Source organism: Palaemon carinicauda, chromosome 23, assembly GCF_036898095.1.
Source record: "Palaemon carinicauda isolate YSFRI2023 chromosome 23, ASM3689809v2, whole genome shotgun sequence".
Taxonomy (NCBI): Eukaryota; Metazoa; Arthropoda; class Malacostraca; order Decapoda; family Palaemonidae; genus Palaemon; species Palaemon carinicauda.
Window position 1 is genome coordinate 61,087,718 of NC_090747.1, and position 10,616 is coordinate 61,098,333.

Sequence of the window (10,616 nt, forward strand, 5' to 3'; positions counted from 1 at the left end):
ACCTTAGCATTGCCAGCTAGGTGTGGCACCTCAGCATTGCCAGCTAGGTTTGGCACCTCAGCATTGCCAGCTAGATGTGGCACCTTAGCATTATCAGCTAGGTGTGGCACCTTAGCATTATCAGCAAGGTGTGGCACCTTAGCATTGCCAGCTAGGTGTGGCACCTTAGTATTATCAGTTAGGTGTGGCACCTTAGCATTGCCAGCTAGGTGTGGCACCTTAGCATTATCAGCTAGGTGTGGCACCTTAGCATTATGAGTTAGGTGTGGCACCTTAGCATTGCCAGCTAGGTGTGGCACCTTAGCATTATCAGCTAGGTGTGGCACCTTAGCATTATCAGCAAGGTGTGGCACCTTAGCATTGCCAGCTAGGTGTGGTACCTTAGCATTATCAGCAAGGTGTGGCACCTTAGCATTGCCAGCTAGGTGTGGCACCTTAGTATTATCAGTTAGGTGTGGCACCTTAGCATTGCCAGCTAGGTGTGGCACCTTAGCATTATCAGCTAGGTGTGGCACCTTAGCATTATCAGCTAGGTGTGTCACCTTAGCATTGCCAGCTTGGTGTGGCACCTTAGCATTGCCAGCTGGGTGCAACAACTTAGCATTGCCAGCTAGGTGTGGCACCTTAGTATTATCAGTTAGGTGTGGCACCTTAGCATTGCCAGCTAGGTGTGGCACCTTAGCATTATCAGCTAGGTGTGGCACCTTAGCATTGCCAGCTAGGTGTGGCACCTTAGCATTATCAGCTAGGTGTGGCACCTTAGCATTATCAGCTAGGTGTGGCACCTTAGCATTATCAGCTAGGTGTGTCACCTTAGCATTGCCAGCTAGGTGTGGCACCTTAATTGTCAGCTATGTGTAATGCCTTAGCATTGCAAGTTAGGTGCAGCATCTCAGCATTTTTGTCTATGAATGGCACCTTAGCATTCATAGTTTAAAAATTTTATATCATCTATTTAAGTTATTCTCTATGAATAAGAATGGGGGTTTTCAGTAAACTACTAACTTGGAATCCATGATTTATTATAAGTTTTTAACACTATAGATACAGTATATGGTATAAAAATATTCCATGGTTTATTCATATATTTCAATAAATTCCCTAATGTATATCAAACTCAATAAGAAATTATATTAAATTATATATTATAATATCTTTGTATATTATAGTCTCTCTCGACATTATTGGAACTATCATTGTCACGCCATCCATGCATGGACTCTCCCTCGTGGTCTCCTGCTTGTTTCCTACTGTATTTGCTCCAAGAATTAATATTAGTGTTATAGTAAATTAGGTATGTATGTCTTAATTAACTCATTAAGGTGTCTATACATTCTAAAAGTTAATTAGTGATTTTCAATGACAACACTAGAGGAAAATATGTGCCAATGCAGCATATAATTGCAAAATGTAGGAGGGAGAGAGTGAGACTGCCATTTTGTCCCAAGCTGGTACCTGGCTGGTTACTTGTCTCCTGTTGTAGTTATATTTGTCCTTATTTATGTCTTTAATTGTGCATTATATTTTGGAAATCTAAGAGGTTTTATCCAATACGTAATATTAATTGTAAGTGAACTGCCTCAAAATAGCATAATACTAAGAGCTGTTAGTGTAAGAGTTTAATTATAGAAGAGTGCAATATTAGATAGGGCATTGAAATTTGCGTAATTGGAAAGATCTCTGCAAATACATCTTTTTTTATCCCATATATTACTGGCGGAAACATTTTTTAAGAAAGTTTACAGATTTTGATAAAATTGAAATGCGGGCTCTATCATTCCGTCATGTACATAGGAAGGTTAAATTATAGTTCCAGTCAGGACAACATTTTCTTATAGAAAAAGTTTTTCGCAAAGTAAATGATGTACATTCAACGAAATTGACATATCCATTCCAAGAAAGCTGGGTTTATGTTCCTCCATCAATTCCCGACGGACACAGGTGGAAAAAAAAACAATAAACGTACTTATTTATGACTGAAAAAAGTTTAAATTCATTGAATACTCAATACTAAATGTATGAAAAATCAATTCTGTAAGCAAATTATTTCCCAAACTGATTATTTACGATTCACTGCACGACCTCATGATGGTTTTGCTCTGCCGTAGCTCTAGCACCTCGTAAAATTTAGATTACATCATTGCTCCTATTTTCGGGCAAGCGGTTCATGGTTGAGCTGCACTCGTGAACCCAGCGGTCACTATTTCGGGGATATTCAAGCTTCTATGAATTTTGCTCTGCCGTGGCTTTTTTCGGGATGTTTTGTTAAAATCTAAACGTAATTTGAAAAAAATGTCTAGCTGTATGTTTGAGACGTGGAAGGATGGGGATCATCGTCACCACGATACTGTTCCATAGACTTTACACATAATAAGAGTATCTATTGTAACTGGGTACGGAACTATCCATAACGGACAGAACGGATATGCCAGAGAACAACAAAGTATCTGTAGGCCATCCTGGGGCTACGTCATACCATAATGTCCAAGTCATAACAGACAAGGAAAACTTGGCCAAATTTGCCCAGTTTTCCTATACTGTACAGTAGTACCTCTGTATTCGACCATAGTTCTCTCTATAAGGATGGTTTGATTTGTTCAAGTATCAAATGAATGCCTCGCTAATGCTATCACCTCGTAACTATTTCGCACTTGTAAAAGTAAATAACTACAGCACTTCAAGTTTTTGAGACCTTTGCTTTGTCATACATACACACAAATATGTCTCATCCTGACAAGTTTAAATGGGTAAGCAGGTCGTGTTTTAGTCATTTTGCGCGGTTTTGCTCATGACCACCCTACTACGTACAGGAAATGCCGGCTTTGGATGAATTGGGTTCAGAGACGCAGTTATCGTCTCATTTCTTACTAACTGTACAGTAGAACCTCGGTATTCGAACGCCTCAAATTCGGACAGATCTGTTTTCAACCAAAAAAGGTTGAGTGGAGAATACCCTTTTTCCGAAATATTTGGTACTCGACCAATGCGAGTAAAAGCCTGCCAAGCCAAATGCTACTAGTTAAGCATGTTGGTCATGGTTTTGGATACGATCTGCCTCATTTTTGTGTTACACTGTGCTCTGTATCTTTGTTTGGCCTCTTTTTTTTATCTGTTTTGATTTATTAGCACTTAAGCATGGGTCCAAAGAAAAATATTAGGGAAGTTGTAAAGGGAACCAGTGCAAAATACTACTGAACTGATAAAGGAAATAATTGAAAAAGCATGAACACGGAATGCATGATTCGGATCTTGCTCCCAAATACTCTACGGCTAAGTCAAGAGACATCGACAATTTTAAAGAATAATGAAATAATAATGGGAACTAATGTTGCTAAAGGACTGACTACTTTGACAAAGCAAAGGCCTCAAAAACTTGAAGTGGAATTAATAGCATGAATCTAGGTAGAATACTTGGGTGATATTATGTTAGAATCCCACCCAGTGGTTTTGTTATAAGTGACATTTTTTGTTGGGTAAAACCTGTGAATAAAAGAAATTCTAAGCAATATATTATCTATATTGATAATGTATTTATTGTATCCAAGAGAGTTGTGTTTAGAGAAGAAAAGGTTTGTTTAACCATTATTTATCGATTCCCCAATAAATTTCCCCCCTTCCAAAACCCACAGTTCCTATTGGGTGTCCCCCTAGTGTACGGTATATCTGCTAACTATATACTGTATAAATTGTCCTCAAGTTACAAAACTTAATTGATAGTAGGTTGGCCAGGGCACCAGCCACCCATTGAGATACTACCACTAGAGAGTTATGGGGTCCTTTGACTGGCCAGACAGTATTATATTGGATCCTTCTCTCCGTTTACGGTTCATTTTATCTTTGCCTACACTTAAACTGAATAGTCTGGCCTATTCTTTACATATTCTCCTCTATCCTTATACACCTGACAACACTGAGATTACCAAACAATTGTTCTTCACCCAAGAGGGGTTACTGCACTGCAATTGTTCAGTGACCACTTTGCTCTTGCTAAGGGTAGAAGAGACACTTTAGCTATGGTAAGCAGCTCTTTTAGGAGAAGGACACTCCAAAATCAAACCATTGTTCTCTAGTCTTGGGTAGTGTCATAGCCTGTGTACCATGGTCTTCCACTGGGGGGGAGGTCCTTCTGCTGACGAAGGCAGTTTTCTCTGCTAATTGCATGTTGTAGTGGTTTGCAAACTGTGGCCAAAGATAGCACCCAAACTGCCTAGTGTCCAAATGCTGACCCACATCCCAACGTTCACTACACCAAAAAAAATATACGGGTGGAATACCCAAAAATCTGGGTAAGAGGCAAACAATCAAGGATGAACTGGGCACTAGGCACCACCCCTTTATATTTTATACGGGGCAAGGGGACCCAGCAGGACCCGTACTTCCTTCTTATCTTCCCTTGCCTTGAGCTTGCTGAATATAAGTAAAATATCAGAATATTAGGTGAAAGGGACAAATTGTTTGTACTATTAACAGGACACAGTGTGGGAGAGAAAAAATTTATGATCCTGAGAAAAAAAAACAGTGGCTGAGAAGGGAACACAATGGTGAAAGGTACTGGAATGAAATTCTGTCTTCGTAAAAACAAGAAAAATATTTATTTGAAAAGGGAAAAAAACTGTTAGGATTACTTTAACATTGTTTTGTCTAACTCCAGTAAGCAATTAAAGGAAAAAATGGTACCCCTTTACACTCCAGCCTCACAAAAACAACATAAACAAATTTTGAATAACAAAAAAAAAAAAAAAACTATTCACATGATGGACACACTTCTCGGTTCCCTAAACAATATCAAATCAACCGTCTACAATGAAAATATAAAAACTGTGAAAATACTGTACTGCGATAGTTTCCCCTAAAGTAATACAGTACTGTCCTTATCAATATCCAGTCTACCATTAGGCTGCAAAATTACTGAAAAATTCTTAGCTTCGGAATAATGTGGCCGCATACGACACTGCAGATACCTGTGGGCTCATGATAGCAATGTCTAGAAAATCTCAAATTGTAATCCTGCACTGTGATAAGGTTTCGTTTTCATCGAAACTTTTCTGACCAACAACAATAGTGCCAAATCTCTCATTCTGGGAAGGGGTTTTGATAATTCTGGAACGACCAGACTAAACTCTAACACAGTCCCTCTCCTCCTAACATCTGAATTCACTTCCTGGGGCCCACAACCAGATATGCCATTTCAATAGCTCCTGTGAACTATTAATGTTTGTGACTCAATCTCATATAACTAGATTCTTCCTCGTTACTTCGCACACCGAAACAAAATATTGATCAACTTTACGGTGTTGACTGCCGAACACGATCTGTAGACAACGGCCTTATGATGCATTTGTTTACATCCTGTCCCACGAACTGTTTATTACTTATCCAAAATAAAAATAAACACTGGTTTTTGTGTTATTCAGTCTAACAACAAAGTAACGTACTTCCAGTTAAAAGGCTAGATAATATGAATACAGAACAGCATCATAGACCACTAACACAATGGTAACAGGCAATGATCAACATTTAACTTTCCTATAGCCTAAGCTTCTCTCCCTACTAAGTTTAGGGGGCTGCTGTCAGTACCTGTTAAAAAAAATAATAATGGATTAAGGAATTTTTTTTTCTTTTTTTTGGGGGGGGGGGGGGCGCTGGCACAGAGGGATATACAAAATAAAGAAAAAAAAATTTTATACACAAACCATAAAGCTTTCTTAGAAACAAACCATTATTTATTCCAATGCACTACCATGCAGGTGCACCCACACTCATGTGGAGCAGCAAGGGATAGTTGCCTCCATACAAAAGTTACTAACGTCCATTCTGTTGCGAAGGACACACTTGCGGACACACTTGGATTCAGCCAATTGAAGCCGGGAATCAGGCAAGTTTTGAACTGTGTGCCAATGCATCAGTGGCTCTTTCTCAGCTGAGGGTCGTATCACTTGGGGAAACCATGTTCTCCAGAGAGCCAATACCTCCCATAGTTTTCAGATATAGGTCTGCGGGTAGTAGGTTAGCCAAGGCACCAGCCACCTGATGAGATATTACCACTAGAGAGTTAGTTTTTTTTTGACTGGCCAGACAGTACTACATTGGATCCTTCTCTCTGGTTACAGTTCATTCTCCCTTTTGCCTGCATATACACACTGAATAGTCTGGCCTATTCTTTACATACTCTCCTCTGTCCTCATACACCTGACAACACAGATTACCAAACAATTTTTCTTCACTCAAGGGGTTAACTACTGCACTTTAATTGTTGAGTGGCTACTTGTCTCTTAGTGAGGGTAGAAGAGAGAATTTAGCTTTGGTAAGCAACTCTTCTAGGAGAAGGACACTCCAAAATCAAACCATTGTTCTCTAGTCTTGGGTAGTGACATAGCCTTTGTACCATGGTTTTCGACTGCCTTGGGTTAGAGTTCTCTTGCTTGAGGGTATGATCAAGCACACTATTCTATTTTAAATATTTAACTTAGCCGGTGAATATATAATAGCTGCTGCTCAGCGGCTCGACAGAAAACACACACAAAAACTCGCGAGCGATCGCTATGAAGGTTGCGGGTGTGCCCACCAGCGCCAACTATCGGCCAGATACCACACATGCATGTAAACAAGCCTTCAATTCTTCTCTGTCGACCTTGACGACAAGACGTATCAATACTCGCTGTATAACCTGGAGTTTTCTCATCATATTTGGTGAAGTACTTCATTTTGGTTTGAGCTTTCGCAGTGCAGGTGTTTTTCCTCAACTTAAACTCTTGAACTCTTTATTGGACAGATTTAATTGTTGATGACTTGGATTGTTTTTTGGACTTTCTTTGACTAATTCAAAATGGCTGACGCTTCACAAGCCCCTAGATTTCGTAAGTGTAATGCTAGGGAATGTAATAGGCGTCTTCCAAAGGCCTCTCTCGACCCACATACTGTGTGTTCTAATTGTCGGGGTAAAACCTGTCAATTAGGAGATCGGTGTGAGGAATGCGTGGGCCTTTCGGAATTCGATTGGCTCGAATACGACAAGTATTCTCGTAAGCTAGAGAGAGATAGGGTAAGGAGGAGTTCCTCTAGGTCAGTAGATTTTTCCTCTCCACATGCCCCTGATCCTAATCCTTCCCCTGTAGTGGTTGTGCCTAACCCCCCTTCTGGCACTCAGGAACCATCAATGCAAGACATGTTACGTGCCATTCATGCCTTGGGTGAAAGAGTTGAAGCGTTAGCAACTGATCGTAATCAACTCATGGCTGACGTTAAAGAGCTTAAGTGTCAGAGTGCCACAGCGGAAAATAGTGGGAAAATGATTAGTGCGCAAAGTGTTGTGAACAGTGTTGCGACCGAGGGTTCGTCTGTTCGTGCCTGTCGTTCACCTAGTCCGAGACCTCTTGCAAGCTCCCAAGCCCAGGGGAGAAGTAATGTCGTACGACTTATGGGTTTGAGAGGCCTTGATCAGCGAACAGACGTTCCCTCTATGGTATCAGGCGTGTCTCACCAAGATCGCCCCTACCATAAGACGAGAGAGCCCATTTTCTCCTCGTCATCCGAAGGCTTTTCGCATAAGAAACCATGGAGCAAGGTTTCTAGGCCCCTTAAGCGAAAGTCGGTCCCTTCAGGACAGGTCCAGCGTCCTGGCTGTAGTCATTGGGACAGCTCTGACCCGTTGCAGTCATCGGAAGACTGCTCGCCGCCTAAGCAACAACGTTACACAGGCTCAGAGAGTCTTGGTGTAGGCAAGGTTGTGCCGTCTCAGACGTTAACCCCGTCGTTTACCGCACCCATTCCCGTTGATCCTAAATGGGTTATACTGCAAGACATGCAGACTAAGCTCGCCTCCCTTATGGAAGACTATTCTGCCGATAAGGTTCACGTTGATCTTCGCCGTTTATCTCATCGAGATCCTGGCCTTCAGCCGTCCAAACGAGCCTTTGCTCGTCCTGTTGACGTTGGCGTAGCTAAGTCACGTCAGTCACGCTATGTAGAGCCTCACTCGATACAGTCACGTGTTGACGTTCAGGACGTTCGCCAACCAGCGGAGTTGACTTGTTTTGACGCTGAGCGTCAACCACCGCAGTCTAGAGTTGTTTTGACTGCTCAGTCTAGGCAGTCAAAACAGTCTCGAGTTGACGTCGAGCGTCCTCCCGCTCCTGTTGTTGTTGACAGTTCACAGGCTGTTAAGCAGTTACATGACGTTGCGTCCTGGACTGCTACTAATGCACCAGTGCGTGTGGACTCTGCGTGTCAAGCATTGCCAACCCCTTTGCTTGTTACTCAGCAGTTGTCAGATGAGGATCCTTCAGATGAGGACATTGCTGACCCTCATCATGATGATCATCCTTCGGATGTAGACGAACCTAGAACAGTTCCTCCATCAATGGACTTTAAGAAAGTCATGTTAATTTTCAAGGAGCTTTTTCCCGATCACTTCGTCGCTGTTGCTCCTCGTTCGCCACCGTCTGAGTTTGCTCTAGGCTTACCTGCTAACATGTCAGCCTTTACAAAGCTTGTGCTCTCTCGCTCTTCCAAGAGAGCTTTACGACTTTTAGGCGACTGGTTGGAAACCAAGAGGAGTTTGGGGAAGATGGCCTTTGCCTTCCCTCCGTCAAAGCTCTCGTCTAGATCGAGCGTCTGGTATGCTACGGGAGAAGTTCTCGGCTTGGGAGTCCTTGCCTCTGCCCAGGGTGACTTCTCAAGCCTCGTAGACTCTCCCCGCCGCCTAGCCATGAGACGCTCGAAGATTAGTTGGTCCTCCTCGGACCTTGACCATCTGCTGAAAGGCATATACAGAGCCTTTGAAGTTTTCAACTTCCTTGACTGGTCTTTGGGAGCCTTAAGTAGGAAAATCTCATCGGCTGATAGAGTTGTCTCCTTACTAATTATGTCCTGTATGGATAAAGCCATCCGCGATGGTTCCAATGAGCTCTCCTCCTCTTTTACGTCGGGAGTCTTAAAGAAGCGAGAGTCCCTTTGCTCTTTTCTTTCGGCAGGAGTTACTCCCTGTCAGAGATCTGAACTGCTCTTTGCTCCCTTATCAAAGTTTTTGTTCCCGCAACAATTGGTTAAGGACATAGCTTCTTCACTCGTGCAGAAGGACACCCATGACTTGGTGGCGTCCTCTGCTCGCAAAGGGACTCCTTGTACATCCTTTTCTGCTAGACCTAGGATCGACACTCCGGCGTCCAGATTTATTCCGCCCTTTCGTGGCAGAGCTCCCAGCAGGGGAAGTACTCGTGCCGAGGGAAAGAGAGGAGCCAAGTCCTCACGTGGCAGAGTCTGACTGCCCACAGCCTCAGACAGCAGTAGGAGCCAGATTGAAGAACTTCTGGCAGGCCTGGGAGAAGAGGGGCGCAGACCAACAATCTGTTCGGTTGCTCAGAGAGGGGTACAAAATTCCATTTGTACGCAAACCTCCTCTAGCGACTTCCCCCATCGACCTCTCTCCCAGGTACCGAGAGGAGTAAGAGACAAGCCCTAAACCTAGAAGTGTCTCTATTGCTAGAGAAGGGAGCGGTGGTGAAATTCTCGGACCTTCAATCACCGGGGTTTTACAACCGTCTCTTCCTAGTACCGAAGAAGACAGGAGGTTAGAGACCGGTGCTAGAAGTCAGTGCACTCAACGTCTTTGTTACGAAGACAAAGTTCACCATGGAGACCACGAAATCAGTCTTAGCAGCGGTCAGAAAGGGAGACTGGATGGTCTCTCTCGACCTAAGACGCGTACTTCCACATCCCCATACACCCAGATTCCCAACCTTTTCTGAGGTTTGTTTTCAACAATGTGGTATACCAGTTTCGGGCCCTGTCCTTTGGCCTAAGTCCTGCTCCTCTCGTGTTTACGAGGCTTATGAGGAATATAGCAAAATTCCTCCATTTATCGGGAATCCGAGCCTCCCTGTACTTGGACGACTGGCTTCTCAGAGCCTCGTCCAGTCATCGCTGTCTGCAGGATCTTCATTGGACATTGGATCTGACCAAGGAATTGGGACTTTTGGTCAACCTAGAAAAGTCCCAGCTGATTCCATCCCAAACTATACTGTATTTAGGGATGGAGATTCGCAGTCCAGTTTTTCGGGCTTTTCCGTCTGCCACCCGAATAGAGCAAGCCCTGCTCAAAGTCCAACTGATGTTGAAGAGAGAACGGTGCTCAGTCAGGAATTGGATGAGTCTAGTAGGAACTCTATCATCCCTGGAGCAGTTTGTCTCGCTAGGAAGGCTACACCTTCGACCTCTCCAGTTCCATCTAGCCTTTCACTGGAAAAAGGACAAGACATTAGAGACGGTCTCAATCCCGGTCTCCGAACCAGTAAAGGCATGCCTGAATTGGTGGAACGACAATATCAGTCTGAGAGAGGGACTTTCCCTAGCAGTTCAGAACCCAAACCACGTACTATTCTCAGACGCGTCGGATTTGGGTTGGGTTGCGACCCTGGACGGTCGGGAATGCTCAGGTCTGTGGACCTCAAGTCAGAGGAGCATGCACATCAACGGCAAGGAGCTTTTGGCAGTCCACCTGGCCTTGATGAAATTCGAGTCTCTCCTTCGAAACAAAGTGGTAGAGATCAACTCCGACAATACCACAGCCTTGGCATACATTTCCAAGCAAGGAGGCACCCACTCCCTCACGCTGTACG